Source organism: Rhinopithecus roxellana, chromosome 17, assembly GCF_007565055.1.
Source record: "Rhinopithecus roxellana isolate Shanxi Qingling chromosome 17, ASM756505v1, whole genome shotgun sequence".
Taxonomy (NCBI): domain Eukaryota; kingdom Metazoa; phylum Chordata; class Mammalia; order Primates; family Cercopithecidae; genus Rhinopithecus; species Rhinopithecus roxellana.
The window spans coordinates 54,658,891-54,681,222 of NC_044565.1; the positions used below are offsets into that span (position 1 = coordinate 54,658,891).

The window sequence follows — 22,332 nt, forward strand, 5'->3', positions numbered from 1 at the left end:
GGGATTTAGGAAACATTTGATTTGGAAATAAATCGATTCCCACGCAGGCTCTATACTTTGCATCTACATATTCGAAGGGTTGATTCTGCTGTGGTTTACTGACATGTAGCTGGCTTTAATACATGTTTACTGAAGCCCCGCCACCTGCAGGGGTCCTGACCCCACTGTCCGCATGCACCCCAGCCCCGGACTCATGGCATTACTGCACTTTCCCGGCATTTTCTTCCCCTGGGGACATGAAAGGCTGTGCTTGCTGTAAGATACTGAGGCCCCCGCTGTAGAGCAGTAAGGATGGGCAGCTTGGGGTTGGTACTCTCTGTGTTTACTCCAAGTTCGATTTTTAAAAATGCATCCCAGAGTGCTCACATATTCTTCATAATGGATATGGTTCTGACATTTTCCCCAAGTCTCTAATCCTGATGAAAAGCAGATGGTATTTACTTGCAAAACTCCGATCTGACCTGCCAGTGTTATCCTCTCCTGTGACCTGGCTCTTCGCCATCGGCCCTAAGAGGGATCCCAGCAGGCAAAGCCTTCCCAGACTCAGCCATTCCCATCCCTCCTCCATCCTGTGCTGGGAGGGAGCCATTCCATCGCCATTCCCATTCCTCCTCCATCCTGTGCTGGGAAGGGAGCCGTTCCATCCATGCCTAGGGGTGGCTTCTGGAAGTTCCCACTGCCTGACACACAACCAGCGCACCCTCCCATCTTCAAGCAAGACCTCACTTAAAACACCCTGGATGGCTGGGCATGGTGGCTCACACCTATAATCCCAGCACTTTGGGAGACTGAGGTGGGCGGATCACCTGAGGTTGGGAGTTTGAGTCCCGCCTGACCAACACGGAGAAACCCTGTCTCTACTAAAAATATAAAATTAGCTGGGTGTGGTGGTGCTACTTGGGAGGCTGAGGCGGGAGAATCACTTGAACCTGGGAGGTGGAGGTTGCTGTGAGCCAAGATTGTGCCATTGCACTCCAGCCTGGGCAACAAGAGTGAAACTCTGTCTCAGAAACACCACCCTGGACACATAAGAACCTGCCATACGCTTGATCATGGCAGAAGAGTCAGAACATTTATTACAATCACCTATTCTGAGTATGAACAGGTTATTTACCTCATTCATTCATCCATTCACTTCTTTATATGTTTAAAAAGTGCCCCTTGCACTAGGCATTGTGGTGATACTGAAGGAATCTGGTACACAAGTTCTTCCTTCTGTGAGCTTTATTCTTTCATCTGCCTGAGACAGATCCCCAGCAAGTGTAAAGGCTGGGCAAAAAAAAAAAAAAAAAAAAAAAAAAGGCATACAGAGACGTTGGATTTATTCCTAGGGCTGTGCCTTGGCTCTCGTTACACCATCTGGTGTGATCTCAGCTCACTGCAACCTCGACCTCCCAGGCTCAAGTGATCCTCCTTCCTCAGCCTCCTGAGTAGCTGGGACTACAGGCGTGGGCCACTGCCTGCCTAATTTTGGTATTTTTTGGAGAGACAGGGTTTTGCCATGTTACCCTGGCTGGTCTCAAATCCCTGAGCTCAAGCAATCGGCCTGCCTCATCCTCCCAGAGTGCTGGGACTACAGGCATGAGCCACTGTGCCCGTCCTGCTTCCGATAAGAGAAAAAGTAAATAAATAATTAAGAAAACATTAAAAATCAGGGTCCTAAACATGGGAAAACAGCAGGGTCAATACAGAAAGTGAAGGATGAACCCTATGGAAGACAGGAGAAACACTGAGGTGTTGCGTGGGCCTCCTCTCAGAAAAACCAGCTGTGCAATGGCCGTGAGGAAGGGAGAGCTCAGTGTGTGCACACAGGCAAGGAACCGTGCGGTCCTGGGAACACTGCTCCTCACCGTGCGGTCCTGAGAACGCTGCTTCTCACCGAATTCCGTTTCGAGGGCTCTCCCGAAGCTTCACAGAGATTTTGTTTACGAGAGTTAGAGCTGTCACGTTAACAATTAAAACTAAGATATTTTAAAACATTATTTGCTTTTTAGTGATTAAAAATAATTTAAAAACCCATTACCTGTTAATACGTGATTATATATTTATGAAAAATAATATTTTCCATAAAAAAGCCATTTATTGAAAGAGCATCATTGTTTCACATTTAGCAAATGGCTTTCATGCGTGTGTTAATAGAGCAGCTGAATTCTCATCTGCCTCTGCACTTAACATATTGCATAAGTTGTTTTGGCGGAAGCCTTTGAAGATAATCCAACCCCACAGATGATGTAGTTGCATGAGGGGAGACCCCAGAAACCCCCTGAAACAGTGGAGGGCACCCCCGAGGCTCATGAACCCCACTTTGAGAACTGCTCCAGGTGGACATTTTGAGCAACACAGGAGTCAGGAGGGCTGAGGAGGAGCCACCTCTTACGCCGCCTTGGGGGCATGGCCAGGAGTTCAGGTTTTGGAAGCCCCGAACGCAATCAGAAGCTCTTATATAGTATGATGCAATTTCGTTTTTAGAACGATGGTCCTGCTGCTGTGTGGAGAATGCACTGGAGGGGAAGCAATGGATTAGGGAGGCTGGTTAGGAGGCTGTGTTCGTGGCTACGCTGGGGAGGAAGAAGGCAGCAGCTCAAATTAATTTCCTCTCCCTGTAGTCTCGGAGAGTAAGCGCACTCACTTGAAGCATGTGTCAGAGCGTCAGAGGAGGGGTGTGCTTCCCAGGTCTTCAGCAACCAACTGTCCTAGGGAAATCACAGGGCCATATGTGGCAGGACAAAGCTTTTGTATTTTAATTTTGCCTTGGAGGCGGGTTTCAAAACTCACATCACTCAAAACTCTGACCCACCTGCATTTGGCCAGCTTGTCAGCAAGATGACAGCTTCTTCTCTCTGATTTTCTTAAACTCCTACCACTTCCCATAAGCAATAAGCTTGGAAAACATGAGCATCTGCCCGAGACAGATCCCCAGGAAGTCTAAAGCCTGGGCAAAAAAGGGAGAGGAAGGGAGTACACAGAACATTGGATTTCCTATTAGGGCTGCGCCCTGGCTTTCATTACGCCGTCTGTCTGACTCTTAATAGACCTAGCCCAGGCACACAGATCAGGGCTTATTTTCTAGGCCATTTTAAATAGATTAGAAAATGCAAAGGTCCCTCAAATGACATAATTTGGCATTAAGCACTGCACACGCTTGTGCACGGCTCCTATCGGCGGGCGTGAGCGTGCGCCTGCTGGTAAGTTCATGCATCCATCAAAGGTCAGCATGGGAGATTGGCAGTGTGGGTTCCCCCAGCTTGAAAGGAGAGGCACCCCTTAATCCACATCCAGGTGCATAGCACCAAATAGCAGAATCCGTTTTAGAATTCTAAACAAAACAGTTCCAAATTCATGTTCTGTTTTGGGTTTGTCAATATTACCATTAACTTTCAGTGATACTGAGGAATATGACTTTTTGTGTTAGGTTCATACACAAATATGGTGTTTTGCCATGGGAAGGAAGTGTACGTGTGTGTGCGTGCATGTATGTGTGTAATTTTTAGTAGTAAATGAACCATTTATTTTTACTGTAGAAGCTTTAGTCAAGGATGTTAGAGCTTGCCATTAAGTGTTATTATGCCAATCTCTAAAAAATATCTTGCACTGAACATTCGTTATTTTAATGTAGACAGAGGCAAATATGCATTTTTATTTAATACAAGTGAGAATATAAGTGATAGATGCATACATGTCTATTATATACATGGAGAGAGAGGGATAATTTGAGAACTTTTTTTAAGAATGTTCTTAAATTGCTTAACAAGAAGTGGGGATAAGAACAAAGAATGTACTCAGAGGTGTATTGAGATTTGCTGGAGCCTTTGGGAAATGTGAGCAGAGAATAACAGCTTCAAGAACTTATCCAGTAAGATAAACAGCAAATATTGGCAGGCTCAACAGCCCTGGCTGAAGTAGGTATACCTGTGTTGAATTCGACCATGAATGCGATAGGCCTCTGGAAACGTATTTTTAGCCAGCGTTCAGGTACCGGGTCCCTCCTTCCCTTCTAAAATTATTTTTTAATTCCCTGGAGTGTGCCCCCCTCTGCCACTCATCTGCTTGTTTGGTGCCTGTTCCTTTCCATGGGGGCGAGGCTGGCTTCCTCCCTCTGCCGCTCATCAATACTGAGCTGATTTGGAACTAAGCTGGGTAATAACATGCCTTTCAGCAGCCAGCCCCGCACGCGCCATGTAATTAAGGCCTGATGGTTGTGTTGACGGCAAATGAAAGAAAATGGCTTTGTTCTCCTTCCCCAGGCTTGATTGTGGGTTCTCGCTCTCACCTGAATTCGACCCACTCCGCATTGTGCCCGTGATTGCTGGAGTGCCAGTAATTGCCGTCCTGGCAGATGACATTTCCATGAAGCACATTCTGTGCAGCTCCAGAGGGAACGGACAGAGCTGATCGCTGGGGAATCTCATCAAAGGCAGATTTAGGAAAGGCCTCGGTGGAACAGGGAGCCCACGACCAAATATCAGAGCATCTCCTCTGACATTTGCTCGTCCGTCACTCACTGTGCCTGCAACCTGCTTACCCTAGGCCTGCAATCCATAGAAGACTGGATTGTGTGAGGATGAATTGCTGTTTCAGTTCATTAAGGCCAAGTTTCGATCATACCTTTTTTAGAAAAGATTCTTTATTTTGTTTTCCAAAAGGAGGATCAGAGCAGGTAGAAATAAATGAAAGCAACTTATCTTCAGAAGATGATACTGCACCCTTTATGTTGTCTATTAAGTGCATTGTTTAAAATGTGTGTACAACTTTAAAATGTGGGTGCAAATTCCATCATGCATAAAGTAGTAGAACTCACTCTTTAAAGGAACATGTTTTTATTCGTGTTTTTTGAGATGGAATCCCACTCTGTTGCCCAGGCTGCAGTGCAATGATGTGATCTCAGCTCACTGCAACCTCCGCCTCCTGGGTCCACAAGATTCTCCTGCCTCAGCCTCCTGAGTAGCTGGGATGACAGGCACACACCACCATGCCCGGCTAATTTTTTTGTACTTTCTTTAAAGAAACATTTTAAGCAGACTTCTGTCATTTGGAGCTGGTCATGGTCAGAGGGGTCACCGAGTTGGACTTGGTAATTACACATGAAAAGAGATGCCCATGGAGGTGGAAGATTTGTCCATGGTCATAAAGTCCGAAAGGAACAGAGTCAGACCAGACCTGCACCTTCCAAAGGCTTCATCAAGAACAGCGTTGGGTGGATCCTGGTGCCGTGTAGACCATCGTCCCTGGTCTTAGGCAGAAGTTTCTTACATATGCATCCTGTTTGCTCAGTTACACTCAGTGCACACTCGATTGCTACTGCCATCATCATGCACAGAGAAACACAACCACACCTGAACTTAACGGTTCACTTCCACTGTTAACACACCCTCCCCGGGCCTGCTGGACAGGGCTGTGGAACAACCTCAGGGCAAAGACGGGGTCACCCCATCATTTGGCTTTGTCTGTGTCACTCACTGTCTTTCACTTCCAATGTTTTCCAAAGAAAGAAACGTTAAGTATAGGATAGGACAGTCATTACTTATTTGGTAATATTCTTACACATTTTTTCAAAATGTCTACATTTTTAATCAGGCTTTATTATACACAAGGAATTTAATAATAATTCCATGCCAGCATAAGACATTAATTCACACAGGCTTCTTTTTCAACAAAAAGTATGCCAGAATGGGGTCTAACACTCTAAAGGTGGCTGTCCACAGTCCCTCTTAGTTTCACATGGAGAGTAGGGAGAATGGGCTGCAAGAGCTGGACTAATGTGTAGAAAGCAGTTGTGAGGCCCGTTCATCCAGTTCCCTGCTCAAATAAATTTACTGTAGGAGGAACTAAGTGAATATTGTTACTGGACAGCCCAGTGGCAGCTCCTCAAAGCCCCTTTCCTTCCCTTCTCCTGCCTGTCATACCACCTGAGGGTGGGCCCCGGCCGTCCATGTCCAGACTCTCGGGCTGAGGGTGAAGTCAACTTGCCCCCTTGATGGAGTGTGGCTTCCAAGGCCTGGCTATGCTTTACACATTTAGCTGTTCATCCAATAAACTTTCTTTCGTGGGTATTTCTTCCTTTTGATTTCATGTAAGAATGGTCGAGGTTGGCTACTTTGGGGAGGTCATTTTGTGTTGCTTTCTATTGATTTGCCTGTGAGTTGATAAAAGAATGAAGCAAACCACATTTCAAGTGCCTGCCTCCTCCCGCTGCCCCAGGAGCAATTTCTAAGTATTTTAACCAGTGTAAGCACTGCAGCGGTAGGGGGTAAACGGGCAGAATGGGCATTTTTCGATGCCATTTTGGTAGAAAGACCATTGCTGTAGGTTGGCCTTGCTTCTTTTAAGTTACAGATCTTTTAAAATCAGTGCTAATGAAGACCAAGATGAAGACTACGTTACATTGTAAATTGATCTTAACCTTGCTACAGACACTCATGTTAATTTAAAACGCAAAATTTACAGTATTTTTGAATTGGAATTTAAGAGTGTATTCATAGTAGAATTTTATAACAATCTGTTAATTATAGATTTTCGATTCTGTGATGCTTATGCAGACATCGGGTCAAGTGTTAGTAAGTGTACGCATCCAGAAAAAACCCAAGGATCTTTGTTTGCTGGAGGGAGAGGCGGGACATGGGGTGATTGATAGGTCTGCAGAACGTGACTTCTTGGGGACACATGGAGACTTCACAGAAGCTGCTTCCCTGCAATGATAGTGACGGGGGCAGAGCTAAGAATGTAATTCCAGGATGGGTGCATGAGGTTCTCCCTATTATCTGTTCATTGAGGTCCATATTTCTTTTGTGGTGCGCATGCTATCTTGGCTTCAAAGAATGAAAAATGTAACAATGCAGGACTGCAGTTAACCAGTAAGGAACACGGGACTCGGGAAGGCCTGGCTGCATCCCCCTCATGTGCGGAGGCCAACCAGATCAATATATTAGTTTGCACACCATGCAATTTGTGGTGAGTTACTCATATTTGAACAGAGCTATTAAAATACAAGGAAGGAACAAAAACCACACAGAGGACTGAATGACTAGTTACATTTTAATTAAACAGCACAAATATGTTATATAAGCTTTGTGTTGAAAGTGCCCTAATGCCCATTTACCTTCAATGTGTTTGCTATTATTATTACTATTTTTAAGTCTGGACCTTTTATAAAGAGGCTTGTATATAAGAGTGGAATGCTTATTAGGTGCAGAATAGAGAGTTATTGGATGGCTATGGAAGAGTTGCTGGCTGGTGACTGGAAGGTTTGGAGCATGAGGGCATTTTCCAAATGCAGGAGCTGTGCTATCTCAGTGGATCCTCTGACAAGCCTTCTAAAGTAGACGCAATTACTAACACCATTTTCATTTCAGAGGTGACAAAAGTAAAGGCCAGAGAGGTGGCAAAACTGACCCGAAGTAATCCAGCTACTCATGGGGTGGGGCTTTGCACAGTTTCTAGCTAAAGTGCTGAGCTGTGGCCTTGCTTGGCAGGCCCCTTTCCAGGTAGCTGGAAACCTGAGGCCAACCACAACCAGGGATTTAGGCAAGAGTCTCTCCTGCACCCGAAGCTGATGGATGAGGAGAGGTTTGTGTCATCACAGAAGGAGCACAGAGCTTTCCTCCCAGAGCCGGGGAGATCTGCCTGCTCTGCTGGAGAGGCCGCCAGCCCATGTGTGGGCGCGCAGTGTGGGGAGGCTTAGGCAGGAAGATGAGGTCTTGCTCAGATGAGTGTTATTCCTTGGTTTGGACACACGAGGTTGGGCAGTTTGGAGTGTAGGACATTTTTGCCTGGAGTTTTTAATTGATAAAATCATCCCATGAAAAAAATCCCCAATTTTTAAAGGCATGCTACTCTGACACCTTAAACTCATCATTTTAACATTTATATAAAGTACGTAAAATGTGTCTTTGCCTGAAAATAAACATCAGTGGAGTGGAAGCCCTTCGTCTACTCTGTCCCGACCTTTATGGGCAGCACTGCACATTTTCACTGTGGAGTCTACGTGGACACTGTCTTGTGTTTACTTTCTACTTGTTTCTTTTGAACACACACATGCATTAACACTGTAATGTATTTATTACTTTGTATGTCATTAATAAGAATATATTTTGATAATATTGAAACTGTATGATTTATTAGTGGTTCCTTCTAGGTAAATATTAGCTGTGTTTTTTAGATGTTTAAAATTGTGAACAGCCTCAACATGACCCACATTCTTCAAGCTATCTACCTCGTTCCCTTCCTCTTTTCTCTCCCTGCTTCCCTCTCTCTCTTTCTCTCTCTCTCCCCCTTTCTCTCTCTCTCTTTCTCTTTTTACTTTCTTTCTTTCTCTCTCTTTCCTTTCTTTCTCTCTTTCTCTCTCTCTTTCTCTCTCTCCCCCTTTCTCTTTCTTCCTTCCTTTCTTTCTCTTTTTTCTTTTTTCTTTCTTTATCTCTTTCTTTCTTTCTCTTCCTTTTCTTTTCTTCCCTCCTTCCCTCCCTCCATCCTTCCTTCCTTCCTTTTTTCTTCCTTCCTCTCTCTCCTTCCTTCCTTTTTTCTTCCTTCCTCTCTCTCCTTCCTTCCTTCCTTTTTTCTTCCTTCCTCTCTCTCCTTCTTTCCTTCCTTCCTTTCTTCCTTCTTTCCTTCTTTCCTTTCTTCCTTCCTTCCTCTCTCTCCTTCCTTCCTTCCCTCCTTTCTTATTTTAGTTATATCTCCAAACTATTTTTTCTAGTATATATTTTGCAAGAAACTACATGTGGGATTCTGAATTGTCATGTGCTGATAACTTTTACAGAGAGCCGCAGCTATGAAGAATATGTGCTAAAATATGGATCTCTACCTCACCACACTGAGAACCTCATCATTACCTTACAGGGCCATCAAGTACAGCATGATTTCAAACATTCACAATATTACTCTCTTGCAAGCTTTGTGCACTGGAGGGACGTTTCTTTTATCCTGCTTCTAGAGTGGTGGAAACAAAGCAAGCTTTAGGACACAGGATGGCTTGCTTCCAGGCTTCTTCTCTCCTCCCAGCGCCTGGCCCCACCCTTTCTCTCCTCCCCTCCCCTGGGAACTTCCCCTCTCTGCACGGAGGTGAGCCGCCTCTCTGTGACCAGGCTTCACCCCAGCAGCTCTCTCCTGGTCCGCTTCCCCCAGGTTCGTTCCTCCCTGTCTATTCCCCTCCTCTCTGTTCTAAAACAGCAACCTGGCTCTTCACTACTCTGTAGTGGAGGCCAGGAGGTTCCCTGTGTCCTGCGGGATAAAATTCAGGCTCTCCCAGGACTTACCATCCAAGCACACCCTTCCCTCCAACTGATCTGTGCTTTTTGTGTTACTGTTTTCTGTCCAGGAGATCTCCCTCTGTGACTTACCCATAGCCTGATGACGTGCCCTTCTCAAAGCTCAGCCACTGCTCCTCAGAAAACCTCCCCACCTCTATGGCAGAGTCAGCTCACCTCTGCGTAACCCTGAGCACTGTGGGCATCCCTGTTGCAGCCTTCCTGACTTAAAGGAGAAGCGATGACCCCCCTCCCTCTCTCCTCTGCAAGTCTGTCCTGCCTGGAGGCCCAGGCTGTGGGTCTCTTTAACTCCTGTTACGTTTATCCATCTCAGTTGCTGCCACTGTGGGCCAAACTGGGACTGCACTGCTCTTTGGTGGTGGTTGGTAGGAAGCCAGCAATTCCCAAACCGCTCCTCCTTCCCCAAAACCCAAAGGGAGAGATCCACAACAAACAATGGCCAGATGAAAAACAGAGCATGCCTTTCTGGTTAGCTGCAAAGCGCATGCTGTACTTTGATAAACCGAGGCAATGCCTGTTTCTAAGCCTCCAGCCCTCCCTAAATCCTCCATTCAAATCCAGGCAATTGCTACTCTCTGCCTTTCTTCCTTGCGAAATACAGACTGAAAATGAGAGAGAAAGAGTGTAGGGGGTGCATGGGTGTGAGAGAGGGACAGAGAATGAGGATAGATGCTGGCTATACTAATGCAAACATCTTCCTTGTTCCATGAAAAATTAATATCTTTTGAATCAATAGTGACTCAAAATATCAGCTAGCCCAGAATCATTTGCACCTATAAAGGTAAATTCTTTAAAAAATGTTCAAATAAATGGATTTCTAATGGAAGGGTTTCACTGGTTGGCATGGGTACTGGTCTGACAATCAGTAGGACAAGCCCTTCCTAAGCCACTGAAATCAGATCCTGCAGAGAGGAGGTCACCTCTCCATGGCCACAGTTCCAAGACAGTGCAGTCAGCATGGGGCATGCGTTCATTTTTGCTCTGAAAGCTTGTTACATATGGGAGTTGGGAGGTGACTGCCAGGGTGGACACTTGTCAATGTCCAGCCCAGAAACCTGGGTCCCCGTCCCAGCTCTGTGACCTCAGGCAAGCTACCTTTCTGAACCTCAGTTTCTCTCCTAAAATAGAGCCAATAATATCTCGCTTGCCTATTCTCAGGGTTGTTTTGAGGATCAAATGAAAGAACGAGCATGGAAGTGCTGGAACGTGGAAAGTTCTTTTTCTCTCACTTGGAAGCAGTTAGTTGGAGGAATCTCACTTCTCGGCATGCACCCTCCTGCCGTTGCTGTGGGAAGGAAAAGGCTGCAGGTTTAGAGAGCAGGGAGCAGCCCCCAGTCCTTGGCACTGCATCCAGGAAGACAAAGCCCTTCCACGTGGTCGACTCTGTCACAGATGAAGGGCCTTAAGTACATTCATGCCCCCACCATTAGGATTTTCTAGTTGAAATGTGTGGCTGTGCTTTAAGTTAAACTCACAGCACATTTAAATCACACTCTGCATTCACAGCCTCTGACAGACAGTAATTTCTATATATTCTAAGAGCGGAGCTTGCTGCTAGAATTCTGATTTTCTTTCCAAGGATTCTCTGAAAATTGAGAGTTCAGCTAGCAATCAGTAACATGATTTCATTCACGAAGTTTCTGTGTCTCAGAGACAACAGAGAGCCAAGTACTCTCGTGAGTGTTTTCAATCTCACTTCACAGACACATAGGTACACAAAGGTACACACACAGGTGCAGATACATGTGCACACACAGGCACACACACAGGTACACAGAAGTACATACACAGGCACACACAGGTACACACACAGGCACACAGGTCATAGGTACAGATACATGTGCACACACAGGTACATACACAGGTACACAGGCACACATAGGTACAGATACATGTGCACACACAGGTACACAGGTACATACACAAGCACACACACACACAGGTACACACACATATGGAGACAGGTTGCACACACAGGTACAGATACAGGTGCACACACAGGCACACACAGGTACAGATACACAGATGCAGGTGCACACACAGGTACATACACAAGCACACACACAGGCACACACACAGGTATGCACACAGACACAGGTACAGATACAGGTGCACACACAGGTACATACACAAGCACACACACAGGTATGGATACAGGTGCACACGCAGGCATACACAGGTACATACACAAGCACACACAGGCACACACAGGTACAGATACACAGATGCAGGTGCACACACAGGTACATACACAAGCACACACACAGGTATGGATACAGGTGCACACACAAGCACTCACAGGTACATACACAAGCACACACACAGGTATGGATACAGGTGCACACACAGGTACATACACAAGCACACACACAGGTATGGTTACAGGTGCACACACAGGCATACACAGGTACGTACACAAGCACACACACAGGTACAGATACAGGTGCACACACAGGTACACACACAGGTTCACACACACCTTCAGGCACAGTTTACACACACCCACTTCGAGTTGTCTCTCTGCCACTTGCATTCACTCCTAAGGTAGCACCACTGATTCAAATGATCACTTGCTGTCTCCTCTTCTTTCCTGATACAGGTTGTTTTTTTTTTAAAGAAAGAGCTTATATTTTTTCATTTGATTAGTAATTATTTGAGAGTCCATATTATGTGCTATGCTAGACAAATGAAGAATTCACCAAGTAATAAACATCTTCTGTACTCTCAAGGAACCATGAGTTCCTTGGAGGCCTGGGAAGGAGGGTGAAGTGAACTCTACTTTATTATCATTATTGTTATTCGATTCATTCATTTAATGGATTCTCTCTTCTCTGGGCCCTGGTAATACAAAAATGAACAGGTGCAATCCTCGTCTTCAAGCACCCTAGTTTCTTTGATAACAACAGTAGCATTAGCAGAAGTGAGCAAACAGTGGAATGAGTGGCTGGGTATGTGAAACGGTGTATGAACAGATCAGCAAGAGGATGACCTCATTCATCATTCAGAGGAATAGCCTCCTCCTGAGGGCTGCAATGATCTAAAAGTCTTTGAGTAGAGAAATGGTGAGATGTGATGTGAAGACTGATACATCTTTGAGATGTGTATAAAGAGAGGAATGGTGTGAACCAAAGTGAGGAAGTGTAGTTTATATTTGAGGGACATGGAGAGGACAAAACAGCTTAAACTAAAGGTCACATAAGGCGGTGGTAAGTCTTAGGAATTGAGAAACGACATGTCACCAAGCTTCAGGAGACCAGGGAGCCAGGCTACAGCGTGTGCTTTTAGTTCCAGCTCCAATTCCTACTGTTCCTCACTCACTAAAGCAGTGCTTGCGGAACTTCTGATTCCTCATCTATAAAACACGTAATTCTACCTCCTTTACATGTTTGTGTATGAAATAACTTTTAACTTTAAATTGGGATACACATGTAAGGTGCTCTCATGATAATGATAATCATACAAATCATGGTCACTGTGTGGACTTATTCTTGGTCAGAGGCATCTACAACAGAGGCATGTTCTTAGAGACTCCACTCTCAGCGTGAAGGGAGGAGGAACAGATTTGGGGGGCTGGTAGGAAGGGTGAAGTGAACTCAGCTAAGCTAACTCAGAACTCATTAGCATCTGAGCCTAGAGCCTTCGCAGGAAAAAAGGAAGGCAAGGCTATGCCTGAGTCCTCTGATTCGGATCGGTTTGGGCACTTGCCTCTTGGGAAGCTTTGGATTCAATGAGATGCAGAACCACTGGGTTCTCCAAACTTCAGAGGGTGCCTGCGAGCCTGAAACCTCTGTGGATGGATGAACCACTTCCTGGGCCACGTCCTACAGCTGATGGCCAGGGATGTGTGTGGAGGCATCGGTGTTCATTCCCAGTACCCCAGGTTCCTACATTCAAGGGCTCCCAGACCAGGTATTGCCTGTAGGATGTGAATGGCAGAACCCAGTTACTGCTCTTTGGTTAATGCTATTCCTCACTTTTTCTATGCCCCATGGAAATGTCTTCTCCCATGTGCCGTGAAAACTAAACCTTGTTATTAATAAAATTCACAGCAATTAAATCTTAGATTTCCTTAAACTACTTTTCACTTTGTTGGAGAAAGGAGTGATGGGGACTGCATACCTATCACTTTGTCCTGGGCCTTCTGCTCACTTTTCTGGTGACCCTGTGTAGGTTCTTTAGGGTTTCTGGACTTCAGTGGCCAAATCTAAAAATGAAGAGGCAGGCTGCACTATCCTTACGATTGCTTTCACTGCCGATATTCAACAATGCCAAAAGCCATTCCCCCATGTGTGTCTCTTGCTGGATCTGCCTTAGTGGTAAGTCCTCACTGTCCATGAGGGGGCTGCAGGCAAACAGCAGACCCTGAGGGGACAGAGACAGCCCCAGAGGCCCACCTCAACAACACCTTCCTGCAGAAGGAAGGAGGGCATGGGCGCCAGACCACCTTCTCTGTTCTGACACGGCACTCATCTGGCTTTGTTCTAATTGCCTCCATTTTCATTGCTCTTCTAGATCATTTTGCTTAACATAGAAGAATGTGTTTTAATGAGCTAGAATGATCTAGTCAGGCACAAATGTGATGTCCTTGCCACATTGTTTATTGGTTTGTAGACAGCCAGTGCATCCCAGGGCTTGTCTTAAACTATATTGTTAAGCAGCAAATGGCCTGGGTGTCTGGGGAGTGCAAGTTACTGGCAAGTATTACATGACTTTGGGAGTGTACATTTCTAACCTAAATTTGTTAGTCATTTTTTACAGTAATTGACACATATCTTTTGAAAATACTAATAGATAAATCATTAAATTTTTCAGTTTATTTTGTTACATAAATGTTACATGAATTTTCTTTGGCAATCAAATCATTACAGTCTGTTTATATAAAATAAATATTTTATGTATTTATAAATGAACTGTATTTATGTGAAATAAACAATTAGAAGTATTTGCAGTAAAAAGTGAAAGTTTTTCTTAGTTGTCACAACCCCACTCCTATCTCCAAAGATCATCTCAGCTATCCACTGGGTCTGTGTCCACGCTGGCGTCATCCTCTGTATTCACAGACATGCACGTGTAAATATAAGACATGCTCCTATTATATAGTTAGACTTTGCGTCCCCACCCAAATCTCATCTTGAATTGGAAGCCCCAGGGTTTGGGGAGGAACCTGGTGGGAGGTGATTGGATCATGGGGGTGGTTTACCCCATTCTGTTCTTATGATATGGAGTGAGTTCTCATAAGATCTGATGGTTTTATAAGGAAGTCTTCCCTGGATTCTTTCAAATTCTCTCTTTCGCCTGCCACCATGTACCGTGTGCCTGCTTCGCCTCTACCATGATTGTAAGTTTCCTGAGGCCTTCCCAGCCATGTGGAACTGTGAGTCATTTAAACCTCTTTCCTTTGTAAATTGCGGAGTCTCAGGCAGTTCTTTCTAGCAGTGTGAGAACAGGCGAATACACCCTAGGTTCTAGTTGGTTGTATGTGAACGTGTTACACTGTGCATGCTTCTCTGCACCATCCTCTAATCACTTTGCTACACATCTTGCGGATTCTGCCTTATCAGTGTTTACGGGCCCGGCTTAGATTGCTTATTTACCACAAATAATCTAACCATTCTATCACTGAGGAGTTTTGATGCACAATATCGCATTGAAACATTTTATGCAGGTATCTATGCATATGTGTGACTAAATATATATTTGGTAGATACCAGGAACTGGAATTGTCAGGCTAGCATATGCACATTTAAAATTTTCATTCATGCTGCCAAATTCCCGACACAACAAGGTTGTTCCATTTGCATCCACGCAAACCTGCGTGAGAATCCTGTTGACGACATCGTCCCCGCTACACAGAAGACAGGGAAGGCTCTCATCCCCTTCCTTGGCAGTGGGAATGCTACCGGCCCTCTCTAAGCCACAGTGGGAAACAAACCTGGTTCCACTTCGGTGTTAATTTTGTGAAACAATGCAATTGTGGCTTTAAGTTCATGTCTAAGTTTAAGAATAGCTAGTTAATTAGAGGATAGATTATTCATATGATGTCTTTGTCTATAAATACTTCCAGGTTACAAATTGCATTTGCTGGTGTCCTTTTATGTGGTTAGTTGACATGTTGAAATCAGTTGTCTCTTACTTAGAAGTTGAGATTAAGGTTATATTCTAGGCCAGATATGGTGGTTCTTGCCTGCAATCTCAGCACTTTGGGAGGCCCAGGCGGGCGGATCACTTAATGTCAGGAGTTCAAGACCAGCCTGGCCAACATGGTGAAACCCCATCTCTACTAAAACTGCAAAAATTAGCTGGTTGTGGTGGTGGGCACCTGTAATCTCAGCTACTAGGGAGGTTGAGGCAGGAGAATCGCTTGAACACAGGAGGTGGAGGTTGCAGTGAGCTGAGATCGCGCCACTGCACTCCAGCCTGGGCAACAAGAGCAAAACTCCATCTCAAAAATAATAATAATAAGTCATGTTCTAAATATTGATATTGTACAGGTGATCTACGGGAAGAACTGAGATGGGAATGTCCGTGTATGGGAGGTAGACCCAAACCTTTTTACATGCCAAAAATACATTCCAATATTGCAAATAATTGAAGTCATCCCACAAAAACTTAACTGACCTAGACTTAAAGCAAAGCACACATGAGTGTTTAAAAACGAGAAGGGTGATATTAAAACTGACTATACATTCTTTTCCTGATTTCCTATTTTTTCTTTTTAAGATGTCCCCATTTATTTACTTATTATATATTTCCTTTTCCTTGTCTAGATGGTCATCATTATCTTCTGAAAATGACCATTTCTTTCTTTTCTCTGAAAAACTGAAAGTGGACATATTCTAAATCTCATCTCCACCTAGAAGCTGAGTGACTATCTGATGAGCCATCCTAACACAAAGGCTGTGAGCAATGCAGTGAGCTAAGTGAAATCCGTTTAACTTGGTACAAAGGAAACAAGTTCCTTATTCAGTCAGGAAAGGCTAATGGGGAACCTGCTATGTACTCCATAGTGCAGGCAGCTTATTCATCTCAACCCAGCCCCTGAGCAAGATCGCGTGGCTGTCGGTAGAGATGAGCTACGGAAACAGGCGGAAGAGCTGGAGATGCACCTGCCAATCACGATGGGGACAGGCGGCCAGGACTGCCCTCCAGCCTGGCTGCTATGATGCACTGTCCTCTCTGGCCATTATGGACTCCAAATTTGACCACTGAAGGGCACAGAAAACATTCTTAAAGTAGTTTTCCTTTCAGACAGCGTCGAGGCAAGGGTCCAGGAAAGCACGCAAAACCAGGCTCAGGCGTCCCCGCATGCCTTTCAGAGGCTCCTCTGAAACTGGCTCAGTTCACAAACGATGGTTTTGCCTTCTCCTTATGGTGGTGTCTGAGGTGGGCTTTTGTCAGGCAATTGTCTGGTTCTTGCTGGTCAGTGTTCCACGTCTGAGAAAGAAGCACTATCCACATACAGCTCTCATCTTTTAACCAATCTCACACGGAACTTTTAGGGTGAAAAACAACATGACCTGTTTCCACTAGTAGCTAGTCCTGCAGGTGTGATTTGGGTTACCAGACAGGCACGAGCACTGCCATTTCAACAACACTTAGCTAAACAAAAGGTCTTCTTGACAAGAAATCTTAGAAAAGCAACGATGGCAGGAAGGAATATGTGTGTCTCAGAGGCTGATACCTTCAGGAAAAGTCACCAGGAGCTGACTTCTTTCCGTCTGTGTCCCCCAGGGGTGGTGGGCACCGCCCTGGCAAGAGAGGATGGAGGAAGACGGGCTTGGTTCTTCCTTTCCTCGGCAGTGCCCCACGGTGGAGGCACTTCTCCGAGAGAAGGAGATTTGCACAGTAATTCCCGAAACCACTGAGCCAAGACTCAAAGCTACACACTCACACGCAACACACAACACACGTAGAAAGGAAGTCTGAGTGAGCCTCACAAGGAGAGCACCACACTTCTCCACTCGTGGCTCACTTGCTGCCTGGGGATTCATATCAAGCAGCAGTGGGATTCTTGCTTAAAGCATTTGGTGCTAAAAAAACGTATTTAAACTTTTAGCCCAGCCCTGCTATTGTCAGATACAGAACCTGAACTTCAGAGAGTTTTATTTACTCAACAAACATTCACACCAAGATTGGCTGAGATGGGCCTTGCTCACCGAGGAGTAATGACCGTCCATTTTATCACTAACACTTGAAGAAACGAATAGTTATATTTTTAAATCATATTATTTCAATATTAATAATATCAAGTTTATATGCTAGTTGCCTTAGTATAATCTGATTGAGGAAGTAGGGACCCAGTTCAAAAGGTTAAAATCAAAGAGACCAGGTCGCAGCGAGTATCCACTAAGCGGACATTCCTCCTCATCAAACTGCCTGAGAGGGAATCTCCACATGTGCTCTCACGTCTGCCTCTGTCTCCGCCTCAAAAGGACGTGGGTCTGAATTCCGAGCATTAATGATCAGAGTGCAAACCTGAGGTAGAAGAAGGCGCTGTTTGTCCGGGGTGAATGCTCCTGAATCTTTGTAGATGATTTCAAGGTGGTATGTCTGATGCAGGGGCGTTTGCCTCAGGAAGAAACTGCAAGAATTCCTTGCATTTATACTATGTGGATGTTGAGAAAAAGCCATTAAACACACCACTGTTATCAGAGATTTTCCAGTGTAGATAGCTGTGCACTGCTATAAATAAGACCCCAAATTATAATTTGTATTAAAAACTAAGTATATATTTTTAAATATTACAAAATAACTCCAAACTGATGCCTGTAGACTTTGCAACAAAATGAATACACTAACTCTCATTCAAGTTTTGAACCTTGATTTTTCAGGGTAATTTTAAAACCTCTCTAGCTCCATGTATCTATTTTGGAATTATTTTGTTCTTTACTTGTTTGTTTTAGTAAATTCTAATTAGGGGAAATGATAATAATTGTTACGGTTGCATTTTATTGGCTGCCTTTGTGTTTCTTAGGAAATCTTGTGTTATCTTATTTCAAGTTCCACTTGCTAAGCACTGCAGCTATCATCTTATTACAGGCGGGAAGTACAGTATCTGTTAGAGGATTTATGGTAATGCTGCTGCATCTAGCTGATCATAAACAGCATGGGGAGCCCCTCAGGCTCTCTTCGTTCTCCTGACACACTTCACTGAGGCCCATTAACACTTGTCTGTTATTGCCATAGAGGCACTTTAATGAGCCTCTTGGAATTAGGCGGTTTGCACCAGAAACAATGGCTTCCCTAACTGAGGCATCACCCTCTCACTTTCTGATTTTCTAGCTCATCATTTTGTTTAACAAAATAAATTCTCTCTTTGATAGTAGACTTTGAGATAGTATGGGTACTTCTTCTTCAAATTAGAACAGTATTATGGTTTCTAATACTGAGATAACATTGCAGAAAAACATGATAGATAGTTAACAATTTCTACATTTCCATTAATGAAAGTAATTTCTTTTGTTGTTGTTATAGTAAGATAAAATTGAGCTGACATTTGGAAGTGGCCTTGTCATCAGCAAACTATGTTTTCTTATGAATGAAATTCTCTTATTTCCAAAAAATAAACATACAAAATATTTCTCCCGTATTAAATTGTTTTCTAATTACATCAAAGTGTTAAAGGAGGCAATCGTCTGAGAAATGGGCCAGTAATGGCTCAATCTAAATATTAAGTGCATTTGGTTTTACCTTCAAACCTAGGACATGTATTTAAAACTCCTCAATATCCTAGGTTTCAAAGTAAATTAACTAAATGTTAAAAAGTACTTCTAGTTAGCCATTATTAGAGTTTATAACAAGGTTTCTGAGTAAAATTATTTACACATCTTCTCAAGGTGCAGTTACCTATCTTGAAACGTAGCTGTTGTGAGTGTCACAGCACAGGGGAGCAAACCCTCCTTACACCCTCCTCCCTTCTCTTACTTAAGGTATTTTGTGTTGTCGTTCTATCCTTTAGAAAATGAACTCAGAGGAGAATTGGTGAATTCCTATCCAGTGGGCATCTTCGAACTCTGGTGGACAGCAGAAGAAGATCAGGTCCCGGGATCACCCACCCAGCGCAGCGACAGTGCAGGTACCTCTGCCCAGCACGGGGCTCCTGGCGACAGTGCAGGTACCCCTGCCCAGCACGGGGTTCCTGGTGACAGAGTACAGGTACCTCTGCCCAGCACGGGGCTCCCGGGATTGCTGCAGGCAGCCCCTGCTCTGGTGCTTGTCCCATTTGCTGCTTTGAGTAAATTCTTTCATCTTAGCTGCCTGGTGCTTCATGGCTTCTGGGAGGCAGTTAAAAGTTGCACTGCGCATCCTCTCCAAAGAGACAATTCCTGCCAAAAAGAGCCCTTTGCAGTTAAATTAGATGAGGCATAGCTTGTTCTCACTGCTGACGTTATATCGGGCAGGAATGACGTGAGCCTCCTTTGTGGGTGCTGAGAGGATGCCTCGGGGTGGCCAGTGGGGAGGGAAGGTTGCCCATGACCCTCACGTGGAAATGGCTCGTGTAGAATCACTGCACACAAAATCTACACTTGCAGCAGAAGGAACTGCTTAGTAAAGCATTTGGAGTCTGATTTGGAGGATTGGGGATGGATGAGATTGGCACATACCCAGTGGCTGCTGCCTGGCAGCACATATTTTTAGGGCTGGAGGTCGACAAGACTGAAATATGGCCCAGATCTCAGATCCTGCAAAGTCTCTGGTTCTGAACAAGGGAGTGGAATAGGAACTCTGGTGTTCTCTTCTCAATACTCACATTTCGAAGTACTTTTATATATGTCACTCTGATGAAGAAAAGAAGAAAATTCTGGTAAAAGTGGCAATTTCTCAGCATGCTCTATAAGGAAAGCTGTGGCGTGCATTTTAAGGTTCACTGTGCAATCGTGATTTATTTGTCTGCCGACCGCCCCATTTGCCTGTCTGATAATAGAACTACTTACCACTGCACAGAAATTAGAGGCTGGGATTGTCTTCCATATGCCGCAAGCTTGTGGGTGCTGCAAGCTTCGAGAGCTTTATGAACTGCTGTAATAGGTCACAATTGTTCTAATCATTTTCTCGTCTATACCCTATTCATTTTCCTGAAGAAACTCACTGCACTCGTTGCTCCAGTTTGGGGAAGGCATTATGTTTAATCGTACATTTCCCCGAGGTTAAAACAACAACAACAACAGAAAGAAAAAACAAAAGAACTTATTCACACTGAGTGTTCATGCACACTTGGCTTCAGAAGCAGTTAAAGTTTCTGAACTGTAGGTGTTTCAAATGTCTAAGCTGTCTTGTTTTATCTCATCTCATTGAATTTTAGTAATAAGTTAAGGGCGTTTAATGAAATATTTTATAAGGGAGTAATGTTTACATGTGGCTTCATTGAATTGGATTCTGGCATTGAGTTAGATGTTCGCATTTCAATGAGCGTGCTCAGTGTAGTTGGATATAAAGCATTCACATACCAATCTCACCCGGAATTACACGAAATCACAAGGAAAACAAGTGAGCTGGATTTGCAAGCAACTGCCATGTTTATACTTGGCTTTCAGTAGGGTTCTCAGCTGAGGCATCACCTTTGATTTTGAGAGGTGTCCGTTTTCAGAGTGGGAGAGCAAGTTGAACTTGGTTAGGGGAAAAAAGAGATCTCGAGGTTCTAGCAGCTGAAATCCTGTCCTGCTTTGCCCTGGAGACTGCCATGCTCAGTGGAGTGTATGCCGGGATCCCTCCAGCCAGGGCCTGGTTGAGCAAACCCTTCTGGGTGTAAGACAAGCTTAGCACCCAAAGGTCTCCAGGGGCCTCCAGATCCAATTAGATAATAAGAGCAAGACACACAACCAATGCTTGCATTTCACATCAGTCTTTCCACCCAGTCCTCATTGTCTTCATTCAGTCCTCACCAATCATTCCTCACTTTCAGGGTTCTGGTAGCAAGGCTTAAAGGTCACCGTGACAGCCACACACCGTGAAGGATGCAGACGCAGAGCCTCTGACTTCTGGGATTTGTTATCCATGTTCTTATTTTTTAAAGATTAGTATTTGACTCTCAGGGGATGGTCAATATCTATTTTCTCTATGTATGTCATAAGTACTTTAGTAAATGGGTGACACAATGAAATATATATAAAACAGTACTTAGAAATAACTAGATTTAGCATTATAGAATGGGAATACATTGCTATATTAATGAGAATACATCTTCACATAGTAAGTTATAAAATGGCAATTTGTAAATCATTGTGTTACATAGACCTGGTGGGCCAACATTTTTTGTAGAGCTAGATATTATTTTAGACTTTGGGGAGGGAGTGGTCTCCGTGCAACTGCTCACCACTGCCACCACTGTCTGAAATGAGCCATAGGCAACAGCGAGCAGATGGCGTTGCCGCCTGACAATAAAACTTTATTTACAGCATCAGTAGAGAACAGATTCGGCCTGCAGGCCTTAGTTTGTCAACCCATGGTGAAGACTTAAGTTCCCAGTTCTGAAATAGCCACAGTCACTTTTGGCAGAGAGATGGTCACTGACTCCTCCCTGGGTAAGCAGTCCCTTGCAAACTCACAGGACAGTCCAAAGTTACCATCCACAGACATGCTGCTCCCAGGAAAGCCCTTTGCTGATACATGAGCCTGGTACCCAGGGTGGAGCTGGCAGAAGCTTCCACAAAGTCTGAAAGAAGGATGAAGAGAGCAAGGTTGTCACCTCTGTGGAAATCAGAGCAGAATTCAAGACACTCAAAAGATTTCAAGAGCAGGAAACGTTCCTAGTGTGTTTGTGCCTGTATCACCCTGTCTGACTAGAAATATCATTCTGAAAACTGTGTGGGATGTGAAACCAAACCAAATCCAACTGGAAGGGGTGTTTCCACACCTGGATACAGAGGGAGTTCTGACCGTAAAACCGCACCTACGCCAAAAGGAAACATCTTCCCGGAGGGGTGAGGGATGCCGGTCAGCAGTCTGTGGGGCAGAGCCAGGCGTGGCCACATGACAGGACCAGACCACACAACTGCTTGGGGTGGGATTCCATTCGGCCTATTTTCCCACATCCTCTGCAACTACAAAACAAAAACATAAACGTATGAATTTG

General features: G+C 44.5%; 1 protein-coding gene across 9 annotated transcripts in view; it reads left to right on the forward strand.

Annotated features, from left to right (window-relative positions):
• Positions 1–22,332, forward strand: part of MYT1L (myelin transcription factor 1 like) — a 542,339-nt gene that overhangs the window by 144,245 nt on the left and 375,762 nt on the right. For all 9 annotated transcript variants that reach the window (XM_030921195.1, XM_030921201.1, XM_030921198.1 and 6 more), the window contains one exon: positions 19,219–19,335. The gene's annotated coding sequence lies outside the window, so the exon portion shown is untranslated. The remainder of the gene's footprint in view (positions 1–19,218; positions 19,336–22,332) is intronic.